A 14,235-nucleotide genomic window follows, 5' to 3' on the forward strand; every position below is an offset into this window, starting at 1 on the left:
AGTACTTGTGGCACCTTAGAGATTAACAGATTTGAGCATAAGCTTTCATGGGCTAAAACCCACTTCATCGGAAACAAGTATGCTGAGTACGTTGCTGTAACCTCTGTCCTTGCAGGCAGCTGTATTAGTACTTGCCTCTGCTTATTACATTTTGTATTTCCACTGGCCTGAAAGGAGCTGGTTACAGTTCTGGCTGGTGATGTACCAAGATCAAGGAGCTTCCAAACCCTGTCTTCTCTGAGCATGACTGCACTGCAGAATAATACAGGGATGAATTCATAGAAGATAGAGAGAAAAGAGCTGTTAGATCAAGTGCTCCATCTTTCTGCAGAGCAGGGAAGCTAGTGTCCTTTACCCAGGTACCAATAATATCCCTTTCCCAGGCATTTTTTTTTTTATCTTTTCCCCAGCAAGGCTGGAATCCAGAACTTGGTCCTTCAGCCTCAGCCTTCCTCATGGTGCAGGTTGCCAATTTTTGCTATTTTTATCAGAAGTCTTATATTTATTACCTGGAGTTTTTAAATGCTGCTTATGATCTATATGCTGTAATTGCTTAAATAAATGTGTATATATATAGTTTATCCTCCTGGTTAGCAAAAAGCAGCAGCAAATGTAGTGTAAAGGCTATATTTAGTCTCAGATGTTTTAATGGTAACCAGTCAATGAGAATCAACCTTCCTTTAGGAAAATAACTAAAAGTACAAATGCAAAACAAGGTTAAAGCTGATTAGAACATAAGAATGGCCATACTGGATCAGACCAAAGTAGCCCAGTGTCCATCTAGCCCAGTATCCTGTCTTCCAACAGTGACCAATGTCAGGGACCCCAGAGGGAATGAACAGAACAGGTAATCATCAAGTGATCCAACAGAAGCTAGGGACACCAACCCTGCCCATTGTGACTAATAGCCATTGGTGGACCTATCCTCCATGAATTTATCTAGATCATTTAAATCCGTTATTTAAATCAGTTCACCTTGGTCTTTTTTGTTGTTGTTCTCATTAATAACCCTGTCTTGTCAAATAGTTTAGACCAAAATCTGACCTATGAACTGTAAATCTTTGAAGAACAAATTAAGTAAGTTTTGCACCCAGGTATCTACATCTGACTAGATATTTCAGTTTTGTCTACGTGTAATTGCTGTTTATCTCTAATCTAAAACTTCTTCCTTTGAACATGTTGTCTACCCAGTAATAGACAATACACCAACTATCCCCTCTCCACAGTCACAAACTAGGCAGATTCTAGTAGCCTCCCCAATTTTAACTCTCCGAATGAACTAGCAATTTTAGAAATTCCTATTTGTTTTTCCCATTTTCTTGAATGTTTGTCATAAAATTATATGTTGAGCATTTCTCTTTGTCCTGAAATCGCCAATGTACATATACTTAGATTAAAGGATGCATGATTGTGTTTTTCAGTTGCTGTGCCATACCCAATTATTTTCTGAACCACACTGCTAAATTGTCTGTTTTGACATTTTAAATCTGCAAAACATAAATTGAAATAAAAATACCCTCTAGTTTTCACTTCTGTACATGTTGATCATCACTGAGAAGACATGAGTAGATTATTTACCCACTCAGACATGTAAAGTATAACATTCTTTCCTGACTGCAGTTGTGATAGAAGATGCTCTTGACATTGTTACAGGACTACCAGTAAAAACCAAGTCAATGCACATTTTTTATTATTAAGGATCCAGAGTAGCCTCTGACCTATAGAGAATATGGGGTGAAATCCTGGCCTTTTTGCATGTTTTTCCCTTAACTTCTTCAATGGGGCCAGAATTTCATGCATGGTCCCTGTCTAGTGGGTTTATATTGTGGAGTATCACAGGAAGCTCAGTTATTGAAAGGTAAAGGAGGAAAATGAATAATTTCAGATAAACCAGGTTTTAGAAAAAATTCAATGTGATTAATAGATGTTGGATAATATGATCCCGTAGCAAATAATTAGGAATTGCTGATATTGAAAGTTTGGATAATAAAGGTTGAAGTGTAGAGTCTTCAGACCTTACTTTTGATGCATAGTTTTCTCTTTTACTTTTGGACTAAGTGGGTTTATGAAAGTTGAGCCCCCTTTCTGGCAGTGGTGGGGGGAGTTTAAACTTTGTATGTTTAAACATGGGGAGGTTTGAAACACATATGTAACAGCAGAGGGCAGTATTACACGTATACAAGCCTGTATCTAGCCTAATTAGGAGACCGGACCAGATTCATTGACTTCAGTAGTTATTCTGGATTTTCTGCAGTGTAACTGGGTAGATTTAGTCTAGTCAGCAGGGTTTGGGACTGAGACAAATAACTCCAGGGCTTCCTTCATTTAGTCCATTACATTTTTTGTGTGTGTTTATTAAGTGCTGTTTACTCCAGAAATGTAGGAATTGTTTCTGAAATCTCTCCAGCAATGTGAGGGGATTTTGGCCCCAAAGCTCATTACTGCTTGGCTGCCTGCCTGCCACCAAGGGGGGCTAGTCATGTGGGTGGGTTTTGTGACGTCTTGTGCTCATTTCACACAATTTCACAGGTTGCTGCCCATGCAAGAGACAAGCCTGGTTTTCATGGCCCCATCCTGAACCTCCAGAGTCCAAGCAGCCCCAGTGTCTTTGTGGACAGCGTCACATCATAAGGTGGCAACATGTCAGAGATGGCAACCTCAGCACTGCCCAGGTAGCACTGCTAAACAGGATTGGTTCCCAGCCTTTGTTTGCTCCCCACATGAGGGGCTGTCCCACCTCACCCTGACACCCCACCCAGTGTTCCCCGTCCCTGGAAGGGGGTGGGGGGCTGGACTATCTCTTGGAAAGCATTCTGCTCCCTGCCAGAAAATTGCTGCTTGTTTCTCTGTGGGGAGGCTGTGAACGGGCAAAAGGCCCTCAGGCCCTCGAAGGATTGGTCGGGGTACCCTTGCTGGGAGGGTATGCAGTGCTCAGCTTCCCACCCCCCAGGATTGAGGGGTTAACCTTCCTGTGGGGCAATGGGGGGCCTGGGGGAATGGGCGAGTTACCCCAGGCCCCGTCCGGGGCGGAGCAGGCTGCCGGTGGAGCGTTACTGGGCAGCCCGCAGCGCCTGCCCCGCTCCCAACTCCGCGGCGGAGGCCGGTTGGCCCTGCCGGCAGCGGGCGGGGACAGAGTTTTGGTCGGCCCGGGCGGGGGGAGCTGAGCTGAGCTACGCGGCGCCGCCTCCTCCCCTCAGCAGCCCGAGCGGCGGGATGGCTCGGGCCCGGATTGCGGCAGGTGGCGGCAACGGTGGGGATAGTCCGGGCTGAGATCCGGCGAGAGGCAGGTGGGGGCGGGGTGGCTCTTTGGGGAGGGGGGGTCTCTGCTGGGAGAGGGGCAGGCGGTTCTTGGGGGGTTACTGGAGAGAGGCAGGCGGTTTATTGGGGGTCTCTGCTGGGGAAGGGCAGGCGGTTCTTGTGGGGGGTTGCTGGGGAGGGGCAGGTGGTTTATTGGGGGGTTGCTAGGGAGGGGCAGGTGGTTTATTGGGGAATCTCTGATGGGGGAGGGGCAGGCGGTTCTTTGGGGGGGTCTCTCTCTGCTGGGGGAGGGGCAGGTGGTTTATTGGGGGATCTCTGCTGGGGAGGGGCAGGCGGTTCTTTGGGGAGGTCTCTGCTGTGGGAGCAGGGCAGGTGGTTTATTTGTGGAGGTCTGGTGGGGGAGGTGGTCTCTACTGGGGTAGGGGGTAGATGCAGTATCACAAGGGCAGGTATAATCTGGAGCTTCTCTGGACTGGGAGTTGGGAGCTTGTGGGGGTCTAATCCTGACTTCTGCAAACTGACTTCAGTGAAGTCTCTGTCTCTGTTTCCCTCTCAGTAAAATAGGGATAATATCACCTGCATTGCTTTGTAGAATGATTTGGAATCGGTGGATAGAGGTGCTATATAGGCATTGATGTGATCTTCTTTGGCTATGAGTTTTGCCTCTCCCTGAGATGGTAGTTTTGAGTGAGTTTACTCTCCTGACCTCTGAAGTAAAATAACTAAAAACACTTTTATGGCTCACAGTTTGCAGAATTTGAAACAACCAAGGCTTGTTTCATAGTATAACCAGTGGTGATCTAGCAACAGAAAAAGGTTTTGAAATAAATGCATGTTTGTAGGCTTCCCCTTCTCCCTCCTGCAAAGTTCCTTGCATGAGACTATCAGGAATTTTGGAAGCCAATTAATCATTGGATTAATACACCAGTTTCTCATCTCTGGAGATTAAGCTTCAAAGCCTGGAGGTGGTCATGATTGAAAATATTTCTTTTTTAAAAAACACATGTATTCATTTGTTTGATTGGCTCAGTCTGGTCCTCAGGAGAGAGATGTCTGCATTGCAAAGCTGCTGTATGAGTTTACAGTTGTGCAGAGGCCTTGCACTGGATTATAGGTCAGGATTGATTTTACTGTGCTCTGTGGGGTTCCCTGATCTGGAATAGTAAAGATGCTCCAGGATTGTGGTGCACTAGCAGATTTTAGGCCTGGTCTACACTAAAAAGTTAGGTTGACCCAGCTATGTCGCTCAGAGGTGTTGAAAAATCCACATCCTCAAGTGGCAATGTTAAGCCAACCTAACCCCTGCTATAGATGGTGCTAGGTCATTGGAATAATTTTTCTGTTGACCTAGGTACCACTCCTCAGGGAGGAAGGTGGATTACCTATGCCGATGGGAGAATCCCTCCTGTTGGCAATAGGCAGTGTCTACGCTGAAGTGCTATAGTGGTGCAGCTGTGCCGCTGTTGCATTTCAAGTATAGACAAGCCCAGAGTGTCAGTGGCATGGAATGATATCATTGGGATTGAGATGCACTGGCAAAGCTGTTGCGGGTGCAGAGAAACTTTTGTGGCACCTATCTACACACTGGTTTCAAGTGCTGTTTTAAAATAAAACCCTGTTTGGTGACATTAGGTCGGGGAGGAGTGGTGCTTAGCGCTGAATATTCTCTCACGGAGTTACTTCCATTTTAGATGCTTCACCTATTGGGCACAATGAAGTATCAAACAACTTCAGTTTTGCTCTTGGTGCTCAAACGCTGACATTTCTCAAAAGCGAGTGTTGTGTGGTCTTTGCTTTGCAGCCACATCTTAAATACTTGCTCCTAAGTGTCTTGAGTGTTGTGATCTCTGTATAATGAAATGCATGTTTTTAAATGTTTAGAATTATATTTTATGCATGTTTATCACGCTGTAGGCAGTGTTTAATTGACCCATATTGCATACTAGATTAAAATGAGAGGTGTGCACACGCAGCTTTTGTCTGCAGGGTACCATGCTTGGCAGGGAAAGGGGCCTGGGATTTGTCTTTCCCAGTAGATTAGCCTTATTCACTTATTAAACAGTTGACAACCATCTTTTTCTGGTGTTTTGAGATGAAAAAGAGTTTGTTTACTGGGTACTTTGCAGAAATTGCCCGAGGAGAATATCTTCTTTCATATAAGACATATAGGTGTTGTATGTAGAGAGAACATAGCACAGATTTTCTTTATCTTTGCTAGGTCGTGTTCCTCTTGCAATGCTTTGTATTAATCTCAAAGGTCAAAAGTGTTAACGGTGTTATAAACGCTGTCACTGTGCAACATTAAACAGTTTTGAACAGTGTTCAGTATACAGAGACCTCAGCCTGCTTAGCACAGGTGCTGGCGGTGCTGACGCAATCCATGGCTTGAAGTGGTTTCCATCATATACAGGGTTTACAGTTTGGTTCAGTGGCTCTCAGCACTTCCACTATACAAATTGTTCTACCGCCCTTTCTGCTTAGTACCATGACAAATCCTTTTTAACCTTTTACGAAAGATACAGAAAAGGAGAAAAAACAGTTAAAGCTTTTGAAATGTAAAGCATTAAGCAGCAAAGAGTCCTGAGCTTTCGTGGGTGAATACCCACTTCACCCATGAAAGCTCATGCTCCAATACGTCTGTTAGTCTATAAGGTGCCACGGGACTCTTTGCTGCTTTTACAGATCCAGACTAACACGGCTACCCCTCTGATACGTAAAGTATTAAGTGAGGTTTTAATTTTAGCAACATTTCTTGTTCCCTTTCCCTTTAGCTGGAGAGAGTTTAAGAAGGAAAACCACCCTTGTCTGACAGTCTCTTAGATGGTATCACAGATGGTGATAACTGTTCTTTTGGGTAAAAGAGAAAAAGTTAGTTGAGATGGGCTGGAGCTGTTGAAGTCTGATCCCATTTCATCCAGGGTGGTGGTTGGGATTCAACTGGAGCCGGTAGAGGTGGCAGTGTTATCGGTATCCCTCTCTTTGGCCTGGTCTGGTCAGGACACCTCTCAAAATTAGAAAGACAAAGGCTAAGGGTCCCAGCAGGTGGTGTGGCTGGCAGCCATGATAGTGAAGCTTGCTTCAGTAGCCTCCATCTGTTCTTTCCCCAAAGTCTCTTTATTTGAAGGACCCAAAAAGGGAGTGATGAGTGGAATAGCCTATCCTCTCATTATTTTGTCCTCCAGATAGGCCTAATATACAACACATCAGTTTTGGTTCCTTAATTTCCAGTACAATTTGTTTTTACCAAACATGATTCCAACATGGTCCCGGAATCATATCAATGTGGCTTTTTGTTTGGACTAGTCTCTCAGTCTGATTCTCTTGCACTTGTTTATAACATTCACTATTAAAAATTACTTGACCTACTTTCATTATCATTTGTTGTTATCGGTTATTGTAACATCTTATGAACATTCATATACTTTTTACACTTGAACTCACAGTTACGGTAAATTTGTTGTCCCAGTTATCACAACAGGTCTCTTCAGACTGCTTGTTGAATTTCCAGTCTCTGTAAAATAAGTGGGCTAAGGAGGAAATTCTCCTCTCAGGTGCACAGGGCAGATCTTGATATTTAGAGTTTGCTTACTTAATGGGAGACACACCTAGGTCAGGTGCACAGGATATCTGATTTGAGGTCAGTCAGTTGGGTACAAGAGCAGAATTTTGCACTAAAGGTTCAGTGAAATATCTGAAAATGACGTGAGCTGAGAAATGGAAGTGTCCAGAAGAAACTATTAGACCACACATCACAGACACAAGAAGTTCTCAGCACCATCCAATGAAAACTCTTCAAGTATAGAAATACTCAGTATGCTTACTGAAACTGCCATGATAGATTGTTTATAAGATTATGCAGTGTACTGTGTACTAAAAAAATTGAATTGTAATATGCATTTAAGAGATAAGATACCCACTATTTTGGGAATGATACTTTTTTATTTCTACTCTATTATTGTATATCATATTTCTTGTTAGCATACATGTTTACTTTTATAATGTGATTCTTTTATGTTCTTTGTATTTTTCGTGATGTGCTATCTTTCATTTATTTAATGTATTTCTTTTGGTCAATTTAAAACAATTGTTTGTGCACATGCATATTTTATCTATAAAATAAATCCTTACGTATCGGGACTTTAGTCTTAGGCAACTTCTGAATATTATATATAATAACACACACTTCTAAAATGAGGATTATAATTACATTTGCTCCCAAAAGGTTAGTTTAAATAATTACTGTTATGAGGATTTTGATCCTGTGTTAGATAGTGAGGCAGTCTTATACAGAACAAGGTTTGATATCCAAGTTGGTTTTGAATCTGCAATTTCTTTTATCTTTCCTGGTCTTTTGTTGTTTATCAGCACCTGGCTCTGAAAAGCTCTTGGCTTTTTCACTTTGTAAACAAGATTACTGGGTGTTCTGAGGCAGAGCTGGGTGGAAGCCATCCAATCATCTGTAGCTCTGCCACAGAAGTACTCAAAAGGATTGTGCAAGGAAAATTCAGGTCATTTGTTGTCATTTCTGCTCAGTGTCTCCAACTGGAGTTTCACCAGCTGCCTCTTGTTTCCTTGGCACCTCTGATGCATTCCTAGAGGTAAAAACTTTTGGGTATTTTTAAATTTGTTGTAAGTAGAGCTGGAGGAAAATTGTTGGATGAATAGTATTGGTTGACCTGAAAATAATTGCAAAATTGACACACACACAGTTTTGGCCATTCACAAAAAAGGGGGAGAAGGAAGAGGTAGTGCCACCCTCTCCCGCCTTATAATCTTTGGCCCTGTGTTGGCGATCCAATTTGAATCCCTACTCTAGAACAGACCCAAACCATTTTTTTTATTATTATTTTTTTTAAATTTCGAACTGCCACCAAACTGGAAAATCAGTTATTCTCCCATTTCTAGTTGGAATTGATTTGTCTTGCTATATAAGCCTTAATTGAGACCGATGTATTAACTTGTCCACCATACTCAATTACATTAGTTTGGAAGGTTATGCTTTAGTATGAACAAATTTGTGTTATCACTAAAGAACTATAGATAGATAGCAGAATGTAATTATCAATAATCGTACTGATCTGCAATGTTGATTTAGTTGATTTAAAAGGACACTGGTCCCTTCTTTTGTATTTTCTAGAAAGAAAAAAATCTTTCTTCAGAAGTATATTTTCTTTCTGAGTACTTGGAGAAGAACAATCACCTTATACTCTGCAGAACTGTTATGATGACTGGTTGTCTTGAAGAAAATTTCTAGATAAGACAGGCTTATCCATTACACAGTATCCTACAGATTGTCACCTTGATGTTGTTCCTATAGTTGTGCAAATTGGTGCTGCCATCAGTAAGATTATATTTATGACAAAGGCCACTTATTTGCTGACTGAAAATGGTTTCAGCCATTTGCTAGTCAAACAAACTATGAGAAAATAAGGAATCTGATATAAATCCCTAATCTAGGAAATTCATAGTTACATCTTTTTTCCAGCATGATTAGCCTGTTAGGTACTATTAGGAAACATATATTTTGGTAAAATATTCTACTCTTACAAATTCAAAAATCCCAATTCCTAATCTGTTTTCTTCCCTTTATAACTAACACACTTCTCTTATCAAATTTTTTAAGAAAATGTTGCTGCTTCTGTGAGCTGTCAGATTCAGTTTAGAGTATTTATGGTCAAACTGTGAATTCCTAGAAATGGAGAGAAAAGGGGAATGGGATTTTTAAAAAAAGATATGCTGTAGTTCAACAATAATTATTTTGGGGCAATTCTTTGGCCTGTGTTATACAGTGGTCTTCACTGGCCTTGGAATCTATGGGTACATCTACACTGCAAAAAAAAAATCAACCCTGTGACAGCAAGTTTCAGAGCCCAGGTCAGCAGACTCAAGTGTAGACATTTGGGCTTGGGCGCATGCCCAGGCTCTGGAATCCAGGGAGGGTCTCAGAGCCCAGGCTTTAGCACCAGTGGGAACATCTACACTGCTATTTTTAGCCCATAGTGTGACCTCCATGAGTCCCGAGTCAGTGGACCAGGGCTCTGAGATTCACTGCTGTGGGTGGTGGTGGTGTTTTTTTGCAGTATAGATGTATCCTATGAGTCTGAGTGCAGGATATCCTTCAAATAGCTTCTCAAATATGATGTTTTCATGCCTAAATAAGAAGTAGCAGTCTCTGGATTCTTATCTAGTTCCTTCTTTTACACTCCAGTATTGATTTGAGTCACTCAGAGGTTTTATTGTATATTCATTTTCTCATTTTTAATGAAGCATGCTTTATTTTTAAGGCACTTTTAGTGTTGGGGGTGGACTAGGGAAGCTCTATAACGTACACTGTCTGCTGCTTGTTCTTACACGCCAGAAGATTCAATTTCTGTTTGTAATCCAACACAGTCTCCCAACCACTGCCACGTTTTCATCTATCTGTAAACATCATGACCGTTGGTATCAGGGGAGGGCAACCAAATTAATCCCAGATGAGGAACTATTTCAGCCGATGTAAGACTTTCCAGTTAATTTAAGGTAGCAAGTCAGTAATTTATGTGTGTGTGTTTGTTTTCTCTTAAAATCCTTTAATTGCTAGAGTGTTAACTTTTACTGAATGTCATGCTGTTTAACAAAATGATACCAAATATGATATAAAAATGCTGTGGGGGTTGGGAACCTCATGATTATATTTTGTTGCCCTTCTTACTATGCACCAGTGGTACTATCTGAAAGTTGCGATGACCCTTTCATTTTAAATATTCAGGGTATTTTATCTGAGCTAAAAAGTAGGAAACAAGGAACAATGTTTCTACCCAAGGAAAAAATAATTAAAAAATGTGTAGCTATTCTCTCTGCAAATTATGAATATTTCAGCAGGATTCTACAGGCGCAAGGGAGCCACAAAATATTGGCCACTGTTTTGGATTCACTACATCTGTGCCCAAGGGGCAAAGCCAAGCCACCATATGTTGTGATCCTTTCATATCTCAGAAGGGTATGGCAAGTCATTGGTTTGATGCAGTACTCCCAAGGTATATACTCCCAGGGGCTATAAGGAATAGTAATGCTGATTCAGGAGGTAGCAGTCTTCCCTTTGTTTCATTACTGGGCAGAAATCCTAGAATGGAAGTAGGGGACACAGTGTTGCTAAAACTGCTGTCATATTGATATTATTTGACCATTTGTTACTAAAGAGCCCAAGTGACTTGGCTAAATTCCAACTTGTGTAAATTCCACCAACCAAAGTTCCCGCTGCCGTTTCAAGTGGATATATTCTTCACTTCCTGTCCTTCATTATTGTGTGGAGTTACTTTGCCCTGTAGACAATTTTTACAGTTGGTAGTTTTGTTTCTTGAGTGTGGGAATTGTGAAGTTTTAATTCTTATGCTGGAAGGAACAGGAATCAGAACAACATTGTACTATCCCATGAAGTTCTCCAGAGATGGAGAGTCCTCCCTGAAGTTTGTCAGTATTGTTCTACATCTCCAGGTAGTGGATTGCTCTGAAGACAGTTGAAGCCCTGAGAGTGAGGAATTTTTTGGTGTATTTTTAATCCCCTGCAAATGTAATGCTTGTGCAGAAATAGCTGAATATTACTACAGTATAATTGCTTTATAGTGAGTAAATGACACATTGCTTTTCCCCACTCTGCATCATTCCCTTTTATTCCATTGACTTATATTTAAAAAAAAATCTTATTTGTATGAAAATGTCTATTTTGCAGTAGTAGGAATTCAACGAGTGAAATCTTCCCTGATCAGAGACCAGCATATTGCCCTAGGAAGATGTTTTGCTGTGTAATCTCCATGTTTTGTGTCCTTGTACCTTTCTTTTTCCCCTTTAAAACCAAGTTCTTGAAGGGAGGACACAGTTACTTTATATGTGGCAAAGAACTCAATCTTGGATTCCCTATCTTCATTAACCATTCAATAAACAGAGTACTGATCTTAAAACAGGAAACTCAATCCAACTCTGTTGTACATTAAATGGCTATGAATGATAAAGATAAATATTTTATGACATTTAATATCTCTCTTGGCTAGCAGCTGCTGTAGTCTATTTTAGTTTGTTCACCATGGCATTAATGTAGTTTCCTGTACATGTTTCACTGGTTGTCATGTTGTAAATATATTTCCTGTGAACACGTCCACATTTGTAACTATGCTCAAGGAAGGTAATGCTTTTGAAGTCAATGCAACTAGTACTGGAACTAAATTTTCACTATATTATGGTTCACTGAGCGCCTATTCTCTACTGATTCAGCAGTGTACAATGTAAATTTAATCAAGGGAGTTCTGTGAGAAAGGATACAGTGGTTGAAAAGGTTCTCAAAGATTATGCACAGGTACAATAAAACACAGATTTACTGAAAACCAGTTAGCACTTGAAGCAGCTTACCTCCCATCCCCGCCTCTAGTATTTCATGTGCCTCTCCTCGGAGACACTGTTGTAGGTTCCCCCAATCGTGGATCACTGTGGAACAGGGACGTGTCCTTCACTATGCTGACAGGTGTTTTGGGAAGCTGGTTGACTGGCTGGCTCCTTATTGAACATGAGGCAGGAGTTACTAGGATTGCAGATATTACAAAGCTTGCTGGTCAGTCAAACCACTTTCCCTGATTTTTATAAAAAGAACAGGAGTACTTGTGGCACCTTAGATAAATTTATTTCAGCCTGAGCTTTCGTGAGCTACAGCTCACTTCTTCGGCTGCATAGAATGGAACACACAGACAGGAGATATTTATACATACAGAGAACATGAAAAGGTGGAAGTATGCATACCAACAGGAAGAGTCTAATCAATTGAGATGAGCTATCATCAGCAGGAGAAAAAAAAACTTTTGAAGTGATAATTAAGATGACCCATAGAAGGTGTGAGGAGAATTTAACATAGGGAAATAGATTCAATTAGTGTAATGATCCAACCATTCCCAGTCTCTGTTTAGGCCTGAGTTAATTGTGTCTAATTTGCATATTAATTCAAGTTCAGCAGTCTCTCTTTGGAGTCTGTTTTTGAAGTTTTTTTGTTGCAAAATGGCCACCTTCAAGTCTGTCACTGAGTGGTTAGAGAGGTTGAAGTGTTCTCCCACTGGGTTTTGAATGTTATGATTCCTGATGTCAGATTTGTGTCCATTTATTCTTTTTCACAGAGACTGTCCGGTTTGGCCAATGTACATGGCAGAGGGGCATTGCTGGCATATGATGGCATATATCACGTTGGTAGATGTGCAGGTGAACGAGCCCCTGATGAGTATCAGAGGGGTAGTCGTGTTAGTCTGGTTCTGTAGAAGCAGCAAAGAATCCTGTGGCACCTTATAGTCTAACAGACGTTTTGCAGCATGAGCTTTCGTGGGTGAATACCCACTTCTTCGGATGCAAGCCCCTGATGGCGTGGCTGATGTGATTAGGTCCTATGATGGTGTCACTTGAATAGATATGTGGACAGAGCTGGCATCGGGCTTTGTTGCAAGGATAGGTTCCTGGGTTAGTGTTTATGTTGTATGGTGTGCGGTTGCTGGTGAGTATTTGCTTCAGGTTTGGGGGCTGTCTATAAGCGAGGACTGGCCTGTCTCCCAAGATCTGTGAAAGTGAGGGATCATCTTTAAGGATAGGTTGTAGATCTTTGATGATGCGCTGGAGAGGTTTTAGTTGGGGGCTGTAGGTGATGGCTAGTGGCATTCTGTTATTTTCTTTGTTGGGCCTGTCCTGTAGTAGGTGGCTTCTGGCTACTCTTCTGGCTCTGTCAATCTGTTTTTTCACTTCAGCAGGTGGATATTGTAGTTTTAAGAATGCTGAAACCTGATTTTTATGAATCCCTTATTTTTCCCAAATATTTTAGCTGTCTCCCTGAAACCTTTGGAAAATTGACACTATTCTTAATAACAACGCGGAGTCTGGTGGCACCTTAAAGACTAACAGATTTATTTGGGCATAAGCTTTCATGGGTAAAAAACCCACCTTCTTCAGATGCATGGATCTTTCCATGCATCTGAAGAAGGTGGGTTTTTTACCCACAAAAGCTTATACCCAAATAAATCTGTTAGTCTTTAAGGTGCCATTGGACTCCTCGTTGTTTTTGTGGATACATACTAACATGGCTATCTCTCTGATGCTATTCTTAATAAATTTATAATCAGCAGATAATTACTAGAGCTGATATGAACTGTGTTCCTGCTAGTGAGCTTTAGAATTAGACATATTTTTTCGGTGAGATTTCTGCCATTCATTTCCTTTGGTCAGGCCAAGTCATCAAATTGTTAGGTTCTCAGATACTGTGGTAGTGGGGTAACTACTAAGTACTTGAGAGAGAGATCAGTACCAAGCCTAAATCTATCACTGTGCAACAAAAGAAAATGTTCAGTTTTTCCTAGGAAAATGTTAAATGTTTGCAGTTTCAGGTTGCTAACAGCTGCAGAAATTAGTCATCCTCAGATCATGAGATCCTACAATTTCATGGCCTTGTTCTGCGTGAATGTTTGAGGTGCATGTGGGCTAATCCGGGCTGAACTAGTTGGATCAAAGGGGAAGGAGGCATTCAATATTACTATAGAATTTACAATTATGTAAAACTCTGCTTCAAAGTGTCAGACTTAGAGAAGAAAGGAGTTTGCCCAAAATTTGTGCTGCAGCACTCTTAAGCAATTTGTCTGTTTAAAAAAATAATACTGAATGTAGTTAGCTCATAAGTGAAATTAACCACCATAAAAGCATTTTTAGATCAACATGAATATATGAGGTATTGGAATCAGTATAGGAAGGGCCAGTACCCTAGCACTCCTTCATGACAATGGGTGTTCTGCTGCTGGTAGGAGGAAAAGGACGCAGGGGTGGATAGGAGGAGGTCCATTTTGCTACAGAATAAAAGTAATATGTGTGAAATAGAAACTTTCAATACGGAATAGTTGAAGTTCAGTGGGAATACAAAAGCTGTGATACCGTGAAACTTATTAACTTTTCAGTTTCATTTATCAAAGGTTTTGTAATGCCCATGTC

General features: G+C 41.2%; 1 protein-coding gene across 15 annotated transcripts in view; it reads left to right on the top strand.

Annotated features, from left to right (window-relative positions):
* The window catches only part of LOC120387846 (solute carrier family 35 member E2A-like), a 29,746-nt gene that overhangs the window by 849 nt on the left and 14,662 nt on the right, over positions 1–14,235 (top strand). For 2 of the 15 annotated variants that reach the window (XM_039509106.1, XM_039509090.1), the window contains exons 2-3: positions 175–359; positions 2,530–2,672. The exons of 2 other annotated variants lie outside the window; for them this stretch is intronic. The gene's annotated coding sequence lies outside the window, so the exon portion shown is untranslated. Of the gene's footprint in view, positions 1–174; positions 360–2,529; positions 2,673–2,897; positions 2,921–3,157; positions 3,288–9,648; positions 9,778–14,235 lie in introns of those variants that run through there. 11 more of the 15 variants (XM_039509095.1, XM_039509093.1, XM_039509096.1 and 8 more) reach the window with 11 other exon arrangements.

This window comes from Mauremys reevesii, linkage group 21 (assembly GCF_016161935.1).
Source record: "Mauremys reevesii isolate NIE-2019 linkage group 21, ASM1616193v1, whole genome shotgun sequence".
Classification (NCBI taxonomy): domain Eukaryota; kingdom Metazoa; phylum Chordata; order Testudines; family Geoemydidae; genus Mauremys; species Mauremys reevesii.